This window comes from Penaeus vannamei, chromosome 9 (assembly GCF_042767895.1).
Source record: "Penaeus vannamei isolate JL-2024 chromosome 9, ASM4276789v1, whole genome shotgun sequence".
In the NCBI taxonomy this organism is placed as follows: Eukaryota; Metazoa; Arthropoda; class Malacostraca; order Decapoda; family Penaeidae; genus Penaeus; species Penaeus vannamei.
This window is the reverse complement of record NC_091557.1, coordinates 11412105-11425027: the sequence shown is the minus strand read 5'-3', so window position 1 is coordinate 11425027 and position 12923 is coordinate 11412105. Positions and strand designations below refer to the sequence as shown.

The 12923-nt window shown below is 52.0% G+C and overlaps 1 protein-coding gene across 1 annotated transcript in view; it reads left to right on the top strand.

The window, feature by feature from the left end:
* The window catches only part of LOC113811782 (E3 ubiquitin-protein ligase SMURF2), an 89932-nt gene that overhangs the window by 60815 nt on the left and 16194 nt on the right, over positions 1-12923 (top strand).

The following is a 12923-nucleotide window of genomic DNA, read 5'->3' as shown; positions in this document are numbered from 1 at the left end:
TTCTCTCGTGAGACATTGGACAAATAACCAACGTTTCTAGCGATCCATAGTTTTTATTTGCCGTTTCCGTTATCACAATGTCCCCAATTCATCTTTACGCTTTTATCAGTCGTCTTTTCCGGTACAGTCCTTGTTCTACTTAACCTTCTCTCCAAGTTCATTGCCACGGTTCAAATTACACATATTGGCATATTTCCCATTTCCTGTTCATGAATTCTTAATTGCAGTCGCGCTTAGCAATTCTGCGCAAGGCGTTTATTTGTTCGCCCTCGCTGCCGTGCTTCATCTCCCCTCCTGTTAGGGCGGTGTATTAGTCGCGCAGCAATTGCATCTGCAATTATGCTGTGGGAAATGGATAGAACATGGTGGTAGTTCGGTAGGTGGGGCAGCAGCGTGGTAGCCTTGTGGTAGCTTTGTGGTAGCAGTTTAGTCGCGGTGTGGGAAAGGGAAGCTCGAGAAGGATTGGCCTGGAGGAGGTGCCTGCGGCGGGCCCAGCGCTGAGCCCCGTCCTCCAGGGAGGCTAACCTTACTCGGCCACATTGCCGCCGCCGTCATCACCGCTATTCACGCGGGGCTCTGGATTACCACGTTTCCCAGTTGTTTTGTAATGATTTAAAAGGTAGGTCGTTCCTTTATTCGCAAGAAAGAAATCTGTTATTTGCAATGCAGTCAGCATGACTTGGCTGCGTCGTGACATGATCACTTCAGATGGCTTTGCTCGCTCAACCTGGCTTGTACAGTCATCGGTTTGGAGATTCTGTGTCTAAGGATGGCACCGGAGAACGCGCCCGGTGTGGACGTGGGAAGGGCTGTGTAAGGCATGTTTGGTGTGGATATCGGGCATTAACTCAGCAGATGATAAAGACCACGTGTCTTTGGTAAACACAGGGCGTCATGTTGCCACCCGCGTGTTATTGGCGCTAGTAATCACTGGCGGATAACCTTGAGAGTGTAGGTTACGTCCCGCCGCCGCCGCCGCCGCCGCGCCTCGCAGCCACTGTCTCACCTCCTCAGGCGGCCATGTGAGGCCGTGACGGATTATCATGACGCGTTGCACAGGTAAGCCTACGGCAGTGCGGGTCAGGGTTCGGCGAGGCGGTTGCCATCGATACTCGGGGTCGCGGAAGCACAGGATTCTCAAGTGGGACATTACTCATCCAGATATTGTCACAGGTTTAGGTTCTTTCCATTTACTCCCATGCATTATTTTTATGAGAGTGATCGATTGTTTGTTTTTCTACAACCTTGTAGCAATTAATTGAATATATGCGCATCACCAGAAACAACGTGATGCGACGTGAACCCTCCGAGGTAACATGTATTTAGCAACAAACTCTCCTCAATGCTGTTTGAACAAGTGAGCGTTATTTGTTCATTAATTGTTTTAATAGAAACAGCGAAACATGAAGCCAAGTTATCGTGACTTTGTCGGCCTTAGCGGAGTTATGTTTTTAGAAGATTGTTTGGTCTGGGCAGGCTTTTAAAAGGGGGTTGTCTGTTTTACTAGTCGAGGGCTGTGGTCTGCCACAGCCTGCCTGCCACATGGTGGTGTGTATATCCAGTCGCAAGGTTCGGATACCGCCGCCAGCCGTCGTAGGTGGCGGCATAAAAAGCTGGCCGCCGTAGAGGTCTGTGTCATCGCGGCCGCACCTGCGCCGTGCTGCGTCCTGGAGCAGCCTTCGCCGTGGCTGCGAGGTGTCTTGGGTCACCTCCCCCGGGACCGAGTAATGGCCCGACGAGCCAGACGGCGGCAGGAACCTGCGGGGGCTGCGGGACACCGGAAATGCCTTTGTTGTAACGAGTCCTGCAGAGGAGAGGAGCGGACCGGCGCCACCCCGAGGCGGAAAATGAGGCTTCACTGGTAACTGAAGCTTTCCTTCGCGGTGCTGGGAGCCGACGCTGGCGGTCACGAATACCATCTCTTGCGTGCTGTGGGGGGGGGGGGGGGTCGAGCCGGGGCACTCCGCCTGACTCGCTGCTCTGAAGAGGGAGACAAAGGACAGCGTTAAAGTCGGATGCACCGAGCAAAGCACTGTACGGCGAGGAGTGTGTACGTGCCTCAGTGAATCTCCAGATAAGGGTGCGCGTCAGGGATAGGTCTACAGAAGATTGTTCATGTATACAACAGAGAATAAACAATCGGTGATTATACGGTTTCCTTGGCATTATTTGGCAGCAGCCTATTTAGTAAGGCACTGGCGACACAGAATTATAGCGTGTCCGAAGCAAGGGAAGGTTGTGAGACGAGAGAAATTCTTTCGAACACAGGAAATGAACCCCTTGACATGGTATCCAGGGAAAGGTGAGAAAATTATGATTTTTGTCAGGCCCTTCAGGCAGCCGGAGCTATTGGCAAGGGAGGAGTGGGGGGACCGGTCTCGAGGGAGTAATTGCAGCGCCTCCGCTTTTCTTTGGCAAGCGGAGGAGTAACCGCCGTGGCGTGAGCTGCCTCCGACGCGTGAGAATTTAAACGCCCGGGATGGACAAGGGCGATCGCAGGGCGGGAATTTCGCGCCATTATTCTCGTTTTATACTTCTCACGGTGACTTCCACTCGTGCCTTGGTCTCCCTCTTCTTCTTCAGCCCCCTCTCATTCTCACCTTTCTCTCCTTCCTTCTCTTTCTCCTCCTCCTCTCGCCTTCTTCCCCCCTCTCCTTCCTCCTCCCCCTCTCCCCTTTTCCTTCCTTCCTCCTCCCCTCTCTCCTTTTCCTTCCTTCCTTCCTGCTCCTCTTCATCCCAACCTCTCTCCTCCTCCTCTTCTTCTTCCCCTTCCTCCTCCTCCTCCTCCTCCTCCTCCTCCTCCTCCTCCTCCTCCTCCTCCTCCTCCTCCTCCTCCTCCTCCTCCTCCTCCCCTTCCTCTCCCTTTCGGCCCTCCTCTTCCCCTCTCCCCCTCCTCCCCTTCCTCTTACTTTCCTCTCCCTTTCTCCCCCCACCCTCAGACCCACCTCCTCCCGTCTCGCCCTCGTCTTCCTCTCTTTCCGTCCCTTTCCCCTCACGTGCCCGGCCAGGTGTGGACGCCTCACGTGCTGCCCGTCGAGGAGTGGTCCCGAGCCGCCCCTGCAATACTGATGCCTCGTTTGGTTATGACGAAGGTGACCAAGGGCGAGGCGGTTGAAGGTCAGACGGGCCTGCACGTGCTGCTACCTGTGTGCTGCCGGCAGGGCTTGCGGTCTCGGTTTCGTTGTCGGCGAAGTCTGCTCGTCGCGTGGATGCTGGGGTGGGGGGTGGGGGGGTTTATTGGCCGAGTCAGAATTTATGTGGCTGTTTTTTGGGGGGGGCGGGGGATGTTTTATTATTATTAATTCTTGGAAGATTTGTCTTCTGACCCATTTTTTTTTTTACTTTATTTTATTGTTGTTATTTTTATTTTTTATGCCGATTTACTCACGTTCTGTTCTCTTTCTTTCCAGGTAAGTGTTGCGGAGGTGGCGTGCCGGGCGTTGTGGTGAGACCGTAGCGTGTTCTTGGTTATCCACGCCAGATTATAGCTTCGAAATTGTTGCCTAGAAGTATTTCCGCGTGATTAGCGTCTTCGGCGACGGCATTTGTGTTTCCGTAATGCTGTTGCTGTGGGGCTGTAGACGAGCGGGTGCTTATTCAGTGCATGTGTGTTTAATGGCGCTTATTTCTCGGTATGGTTTCAGTTCAGACTCTCGGGTATTGCGCGTCCTGCCACACCTCCTCCCCCCCCCTGAAGATAAAGAACTTGATTGAACCCCTTTTTATTTATTTATATTTGTCTCACAACCTCCATCCACTCCCAAGGTCGCTCCGGCAACCATTAACGAACCCTCCCCTCCCCCCTCCCTCCCCCTTCCTTCCCCCTTCCCTGACCCTCGCAACCATTCATTCGTTTATTCCACGGACGTCGGTCGCTCGCCCGCCCCGGCCGCGAGTCTCGTCCGCATGGAACCGACACCGCTTTTCCGGCATCTCTCTCGGCGACTGCGGGCGGAGGAAGGACTGGATTCTGGCTCGATTTACATAGGACGACTGGCAGTGGGGTGGGTGGGGTAGGGGGGCAGGGGGCATGGGGGTAAGGGGGTAAGGGGGCAGGGCATGGGTAAGGCGGAGGATAGGGTGTGGGTAGGGTTAGGGGTTAAGTGGAGGTGTAAGGCGGAGGGTAGGGTAGGGGTAGGGAGAGGTGTAGGGGTAGGAGGAAGGGCAGGGGTTAGGGAAAGGTGTAGGGGCAGGGGGTAGGGAGAGGTGTAGGGGCAGGAGGAAGGGCAGGGGGTAGGGAGAGGTGTAGGGGCAGGAGGCAGGGCAGGGGGTAGGGAGAGGTGTAGGGGCAGGGGGTAGGGAGAGGTGTAGGGGCAGGAGGAAGGGCAGGGGGTAGGGAGAGGTGTAGGGGCAGGAGGCAGGGCAGGGGGTAGGGAGAGGTGTAGGGGCAGGGGGTAGGGAGAGGTGTAGGGGCAGGAGGAAGGGCAGAGGGTAGGGAGAGGTGTAGGGGCAGGGGGGTAGGGAGAGGTGTAGGGGCAGGAGGAAGGGCAGGGGGTAGGGAGAGGTGTAGGGGCAGGAGGAAGGGCAGGGGGTAGGGAGAGGTGTAGGGGCAGGAGGAAGGGCAGGGGGTAGGGAGAGGTGTAGGGGCAGGAGGAAGGGCAGGGGGTAGGGAGAGGTGTAGGGGCAGGGGGTAGGGAGAGGTGTAGGGGCAGGAGGAAGGGCAGGGGGTAGGGAGAGGTGTAGGGGCTGGAGGCAGGGCAGGGGGTAGGGAGAGGTGTAGGGGCAGGGGGTAGGGAGAGGTGTAGGGGCAGGAGGAAGGGCAGAGGGTAGGGAGAGGTGTAGGGGCAGGAGGAAGGGCAGGGGGTAGGGAGAGGTGTAGGGGCAGGAGGCAGGGCAGGGGGTAGGGAGAGGTGTAGGGGCAGGGGGTAGGGAGAGGTGTAGGGGCAGGAGGAAGGGCAGGGGGTAGGGAGAGGTGTAGGGGCAGGAGGCAGGGCAGGGGGTAGGGAGAGGTGTAGGGGCAGGGGGTAGGGAGAGGTGTAGGGGCAGGAGGAAGGGCAGAGGGTAGGGAGAGGTGTAGGGGCAGGGGGGTAGGGAGAGGTGTAGGGGCAGGAGGAAGGGCAGAGGGTAGGGAGAGGTGTAGGGGCAGGAGGAAGGGCAGGAGGAAGGGCAGAGGGTAGGGAGAGGTGTAGGGGCAGGGGGGTAGGGAGAGGTGTAGGGGCAGGAGGAAGGGCAGGGGGTAGGGAGAGGTGTAGGGGCAGGGGGTATAGGGAGAGGCGTAGGGGCAGGAGGTGTAGGGGTTTGGTGGTGGCACTGGCTTTGATCTGGGTTGAGGGGGCCTTCGCGGCTGGGATTGTGGACTTCCAGGGCGCTTGGGGTTGGAGGCGGCGCTGGTTGGCCTCAAGGGATGTAGGACGGCGGGATCAAGGCTGCATGGGGCCTCTGTGCATTTGTTTATGTATTTATTTCTTTATTTTATCTTATCTTATCTTATCTATCTAAATTTCGTTGTGTATACGCCTTGACATGTGTAGAAGAATGATGATTCGTAAGCGCGTTTGATTGTATACCATATCAAAAAACTAAAGGATAAAAAGGGAGAAAAAAAATGTGGAAAATTAGTTGAGAAAAAAAATGGTCTGTGTCCTGGAGGTTTTCTCCAGTATCTCAGTGTCATCTGCAGGAATCGGGATTTTTTTTTCGTTTATCGGGGCGAAGACGCTATCGGCTCTCGGTTTATAAGGCAGTCGGCGATGATTATTTGAAATGCAACGATCTGATTCGGACACGTTTTTGACGCGGGCCGCTCATCGCTAACCTTTCAAGCTCTATCCGCGCTTCTGGGAGAGAAAGGAACAATGATCCAAGTATAGACGCCGTGTGAGTGAGTTGAAAGCCAGGTCTCGCGCGAACACCGGCGTTGGCTTCGAATTGCGCGGGACTTGTTTTTTTGAGTCGGGAGAGGGGGGGGGGGGTGCGTCGTGCCTCGGACAGACAGGTCACGTTTGGGGGAAGAGCGGCTGTGCGAGCGACTGACGCGCGGCTGACACACGGATGATTTTTGTTGTTTTGGACTCGAGGAGGAGATGAGCGCGGTCTTTGATTCGCCGAGATCGCGGGTCGTGTTGGTGCATAATGGCGGGCAGCTGAGGTCGTAAGGAACCCATACTTAGCATATTTTTTACGTGATGGCCATCATGTGTCTCGCCTGGCTGATACGTCCCCCAGATTCCTTCGCCAGGCGGAGGTGGAGTCCGCGTGCACTTGGCGGCGGTAGAAACGGCCGGGCGTGCACTGGCCAAGGGGAATGCTTATTTGCTCTTGAGCGACGACACTGCTGGCCCAGACCTGCTCTTGGCCCGGGCCGCCTCTCTCGCGGGGCTCGGGTGGCCTCGCCAATTTAGAGTTGAATTTGGGTGCTTTCGAAGTCGGGCGTTGGTTGTATGCCCTGGCCAGAAGGCAAAACCAGCATCAGCGCTAACACGCAAGCAAAATTTATGTATGCCATGTTTTGCTGCTCATCCGTAAACTAAAAAAATGAATCGTGTATAAAAGAAATTTACCAAGGGCATCTTTTCTATCTCTTGTGTATAGATCCCACTGAGAGAAATGAGAGCCAGCTCAAAATTTGTGTATTTATAAGCATTTTGGAAAGATTATACGCTTTATACTTTGTATCATTAAACAATCAGCATTTTTCTGCTCAGCATCTTCCTGCCTCATTCCATTTTGTGTGCCACGCTATCGACAGGTTTACTGTGCTGCTCTGAATTGCTTTCCCGGCGGTTAACCTTCGGTGAAATGTTTGTTCAAATTTTATAACGGTACTTGATCGTGGTTGCAGATTCTCGTTGGATTTTTAGTACCGAACGATAACTCCGCCGCGGGAGACGGCGGCGGAAGGTGATTGTGTTGTGCCGGGCTGGCGGCCGCACGAGCCTGCCATCTCCATTTTCTCAGATTTGTTTTTCGTTTTGCTCTTTCTTCGCATTGTGCTGCCTGGTGCAGCCTTGTGCATGAATGTCAAACAGCTCTCGTAAAGGTGGGATACATATTTGAAGCTGAGAACGCCGTCGTACGATTCTTTTTTGCGGGCGCCGGCAGCACCGAGATGCGGATAAGATCATGTTCCCAGTCCTATAAAGTGTGGATTTCGCCCAACGTTCGAGGCAACATTCTTGTAAAAATGTAAAGATGGCTAATGCAGCAGGAGGGGACAGGATGTGGAACATCACAGGAAGGGAGAACAAAGCACAAAAGGAAGACAGCGTGATGTGCTATGTCTATTTGCCACCTGCTGACTGGTCCGTAAGGGCACAAGTCAGAGGCTGAGGCAAGGGCAATTCGTCCTTAATAACACTCTGCAATAGACTCTCCCTTGTATTCGCCCGACCCGAGCGGATTCCAAGGCGCGAAGGAGGTGGTCGGGCGCCGTGAAATTTCAAATATTATTCCACGAGGCGACATCCGCACGGAGCCGCACGAGGCCGCCTTGTGTGGACGCAGATGCAGTAAGGACTGTCTTTCTGGTTCACCTTCTCGAGAAAGTCGTTTGGAAAGTCGAACCAGATTTCCATTAAGGCAGCCCCAACTCCACGCAAAATAAATCAGGAAAGGGGAAAAGGTCATGCCCTTGCATTCATTTTCGTATTATTATTGTGTGAGGACGTGACGTGCAGCGCAAAAGGAGATCGGGCCACGGCTGGGGCGTCCGTTCTTCGACCAGATAGCGTGGGGCGGCCGTCCTTCGACCACGGGGCCTTCTGCGGGAACTCCTGCCCTTCGAGGAGGTCGAAGGGACGGCCAAAAAGGGAAGGCTTGAAGGCAGGTTATCAGCGCTGAGAGGAAGGTCGGCATGTCGCGGCACTGACCCGAATTTCCCACTCGCCCCCATCAAAGGCTTAGACGCAGGGGTTGGGGAGAGGGAGAGGGAGAGGGAGAGGGAGAGGGAGAGGGAGAGGGAGAGGGAGAGGGTGTGGGAGAGGGAGAGGGAGAGGGAGAAGGGAGAGGGAGAGGGAGAGGAGAGAGGAGGGTGTGGGAGAGGGAGAGAGGAGAGAGGAGAGGGAGAGGGAGAGGGTGAGAGGGAGAGAGAGGGTGGGGAGAATTGTGGGAGAGAGGGTGGGAGAGGGAGTGGGAGTGGGAGAGTGGGAGTGGGAGAGTGGGAGTGGGAGAGAGGGAGAGGGAGAGAGGGTGTGGGAGAGGGAGAGGGAGTGGTAGAGGGAGAGGGAGAGGGAGAGGGAGAGGAGTGTGGGAGGGAGAGGTGTGGGAGAAATTGTGGGAGAGGGAGAGAGGAGAGGGAGAGGAGAGAGAGTGGGAAGGAAGAGGGAGAGGGAGAGAGATGGAGAGTGGAGAGAGAGTGGGAGTGAAGGGAGAGGGAGAGGGTGAGGGTGTGGGAGAGCGAGAGGGAACGGGAGAGGGAACGGGAGAGGGAGAGGGAGTGGGAGAGTGGAAGTGTGAGTTGGAGTGTGAGTATGAGTGAGCGTTAGTGAGTGTGTGTACATATATATGTATATATAAATGTGTATATATATGTATATACATGTATATTTGTATGTGTGTGTGTATATATATGTATATACATGTATATTTGTATATATTGTGTATATGTGTATATATGTATATATATATATGCATATGTGTATATATGTATATATATATGCATATGTGTATATATGTATGTATATATGTATATATATGTATATATGTATGTATATATATATGTATATATGTATGTGTATATATGTATATATATGTATATATGAGTATATATGTATATAAATGTATATATATTAATATATGTATATGTCTATATATGTCTATATATGTCTATATATGTCTATATATGTCTATATATATATATATATATATATATATATATATATATATATATATATATATGTATGTATGTATGTATGTATGTATGTATGTATGTATGTATGTATAAAGTTTGTGTAGTGTGTGTGTGTGTGTGTGTGTGTGTGTGTGTGTGTGTGTGTGTGTGTGTGTGTGTGTGTATACATACATATATATATATATGTATATATATATATATATATATATATATATATATATATATATACACACGTGTGTGTGTGTGTGTGTGTGTGTGCGTGTGTGTGTGCGTGTGTGTGAGTGTGTGTCTGTGTCTGTGTGTGTGTCTGTGTGTGTATGTGTGTGTGTGTGTGTGTGTCTGTGTCTGCGTGTGTGTGTCTGTGTGTGTGTGCGTGTGTGTGTCTGTGTGTGTCTGTCTGTGTCTGTGTGTGTGTGTCTGTCTGTGTGTCTGTCTGTGTGTCTGTCTGTGTGTCTGTCTGTGTGTCTGTCTGTGTGTGTGTGTGTGTGTGTGTGTGTGTGTGTGTGTGTGTGTGTGTGTGTGTGTGTGTGTGTGTGTGTGTGTCTGTGTGTGTGTGTGTGTATGTGTGTGTGTGTGTGTGTGTGTTTATATGTATGTATATGTGTGTATGTGTATGCATATATGTATATGTGAATATGTGTGTGTATATATGCATGCGTGTATATGTGTATGTATATATGTATGTGTGTATGTATATATGTTTATGTGTGCATGCCTTTTCCCACGTGTCTGCCCATCCATCTCTATTACTGTTTGTCTGTCTCCCAGTGTATACGTGCGTGATAATTAAACAGTCATCAATGTTGCTGTTATTGCTTTCATGTTGCTAAGGGCGGAGGGTTATTTTCGTCTTGGATCACACGAAGGCTGTCAACACAAATACTCAGCGCTGAACGCAGGTTTACCGTTGTCCAGCTGGGGACTGTTGTCGGCCCTGACTCGAGGCGGGTAAGTAGCGCGAGACCCAGTTCGTCCGTCAGAGGCGAGGTTTACCCTTGTCTGTGTAACGGTACTGCCTTCACGTGGCACGGTGCCACATCTGCGGGGATACGTGGCGGCGACCGAAAAACGTTGCCGATAGACGCAGGTGTTCTTTCCCCGACGTCTCCACGAGGAGGCCGGAAGGCGAGAGGGCGAGAGGGCGAGAGAGAGGGAAAGAGAGAGCCGCGAGAGGACGAGAGAGAGGGAAAGAGAGAGCCGCGTCCGGGCGATGGGCTTAGCGATGTGAGAGCGTTTTATTACAGCCGATTGCCTGTTTTTGCGGACTTTGGTCACGCAGGGAGAGCACGGGGCGTGGCGGTGGGCGGAGGTTGAGTTGGTTGGAGTTATGCTTCACTATCTCTGTTTTCTTACTTAGTTATTTACTTTTGTGTGTTCATCGCCATCGTCGGTGTTGTTCATGCTTGTCGTTTTAGCGATTTAATGTTCCCTTAATTGGATGCTTGCCGTCTTAAAGTTTCATATAAAGAAATGCGATGCTCGCCGCAGCGGAACGAGCCGAGAGAAACTCCCCTCGTGACGCGAACTGCTACTTTCAGACTTTTATTGCAAAATCCTGAGCATGGCAGTTTGCAGCGGCGACCACGTGCCTGGCCGGAGGTGAGTTCTGCGATGACACGTGCTCGCTTTTGTTTACATTCGACCCGGCGCAGACCAAACACTGCCGACAATACAAATATACAGAGAGATATGCACAAGTCAAAATGTTTATTCAGTAAGATACAACACCTGACGGGGCCATCTTGTTCTAAATGAATGGACCAAAACGCGTGTCTGGGCCCAAAATCTGCGCTGGTGGTGCCATCACTGCGTTGGGTGCCTGGTGTTTTTTCTCGCCCGACTCCTCCGCGCCGGGAGTTTTTGATGCTTATGTAACTCGTATCATGCCTTTGTATATCAACAGAGCAAGACTTTGGTTAATAAAGATAAGATAGGAGGTTTAGTAAATGATATAAATACATAAGAAGTTCTTTTTTTTGTCAGGGAGAGATTATATGATACAAGAGGCAACGTTGATAGATTTCCGAGTTGCTTCGGACACGATGAACATCATGCGAGTTACAACATAGTCAATGCACGCAAGTTAGAACGAGAGACGGCGAGGAAAAAATCTAAACACAAAGTCTTTGATAAGTGAGCGAATGACGTAGAAAGGCATAAGCCATGATAACAGACCGAGCGCAGATCTGACGTGAACTGCAGTGTAGAGTGCGTAGGGGCGGCGGCTCGGTGTCACTTTACAGCAGGCGAGGAAGTCGAGGTGGAAGAGGAACGACTTCCGCGGCGCCTCCTCACGCCGTCGCCAGCGCCGACCTCGCCAGGGATGGCAGTGTCCTTCGCGGGGGACCCTGGGCCGCCATGCACGCGGACGGTGCTGTGCTTGGCGGGGCGGGGCGGGATGTCGGCGGGCGATACTTTCGCCGTTTTCGCACGTGGCGCTGGATCAGTTACGTAAGGTAGACTTTCTCATGCTTAAGGTGCGATCGTAGTCGTGCTCAGTGCACACGAACTTGCATGTATGTGCTGATGTGCAGGTGGAAGGAAGCAGATAAACTAATTTTAGTTATTATAATGTAGTTGTATTATAAAATTATGACTTGTATTTCACGCATGATGGGAATTTACTTAAATATTTCTTGCCAAAAGTAAGGATGCAGGACAGCAGAAGAAAATGCCGTATTTTAGAATATATGAAATCTCAAGTCAGTAACACTCACAGTATGTTAACTTAATAAGGTAACAGTTTCCTTACATGATTGTCCTTAGTGCCATGTTTTTTCCCCCATGACACTCAAGGTTTACTTCTTTCTCTAGAAGCGGAAGTAGACTGAATTTAAGCGATTCGTCCAAGTGCTGCGTCGGGTTATTAGCCATCGCTGACCCTGGCATGAATGGGCAGGCCGAAGAGTCCTCCTGAATGGCGACCCAGCGCTCCCTACGCTACAAGTGTACGATAAGACAGCGCTACTCGGCGGGGCTTTGCATTCGTTATCAGCACGCGAGTAAAAGGCGAATTTTTGGCTGCACCTCAAATCCACTACAGCGCTGGAATAAGGGGGGCGGAGGGGGGGTGGGGGAGTGATAAGGAAAGTTTGGTTCGCACTCGAGGAGGGCGACGTGACGTCCTCTCCTTCAGGATGCCGAGAAACGAAGGGGAAACGTAACGTCCGTCCGGTTGGGGTTTTGTGTCCGGTGTGTGTTACGTGACCGTCGGAATCCGATGCCCAGAATGCTTTGGAATGAGTTGGTGTTGGGAAAGACGGACTAGGTGTTCGGGGGCGTGTATGGAAGAGAAGGTTGCTCACGTGGTCGGAAAGGATGTCGGTTTGCCGGATTGTCTTATTGCATGAATGGTTGCGCGTTGATTCCAAGGGTAAGCTTTCGAATCCCGAGTCACAAGAGGCCGGAGGCGGTTTCCGTGACTCGTGGGAGGCCGCTCTCCGATCGCGAGCCCGAACCGATTGAGCTTGGTGGCCTAAGCCGCGTCACGGAAGATGTCCGTGTAACTGCCCTGGGGACATGTTTGTTATTAGCTCCGTGACACCTGGCTAAGTAGGAGTGGCACCGGGTTGGCACTCGGAGTACTCGCGTCGATCTCGCGGCACGTCCTGGAGCTTAATTTGAGCGGACTTGCCAGATGTGAGCCGCGAAGGGAGTTCAGGGCGCGAGAACACTCGCATCACTCGTTACGAAGTGCATTGGGGAGACTTGGCAGGAAAGGGACGGTGATTGCAGGCTGAATTGTCATCCGAGATTTTCTTGAATTATTTTCGTCGAGCCTTGTTGGGAAGTATTGGTATTAGTGGCTGAGTATCAATTCATATACAGTCTATATCACTTTCATAAGTCCTGGTTTAGCATTGTCACGAGTTTCGGTGCATCGTAGTACTAGTTAACGCCGCAGCTTGCGTATGTTACCCATTAAATTTTACCTTGCGGGGTCAGGCATGCCAGGATTCAAAAGGAGCGTCTCAAGAGAATCCAGAAGGCGAAGGACACTAACATAGCAAAGCTCAGCAGGGCAGTCCCGCTAGAAGTAGTTCTGAAAAATCCCAGCCGCTTTTCCTAAAACACGTTAACGGATCCCTGTGTCTAAGAATCATAGATATTTGCAAAATGCCACAATGTGTGACTG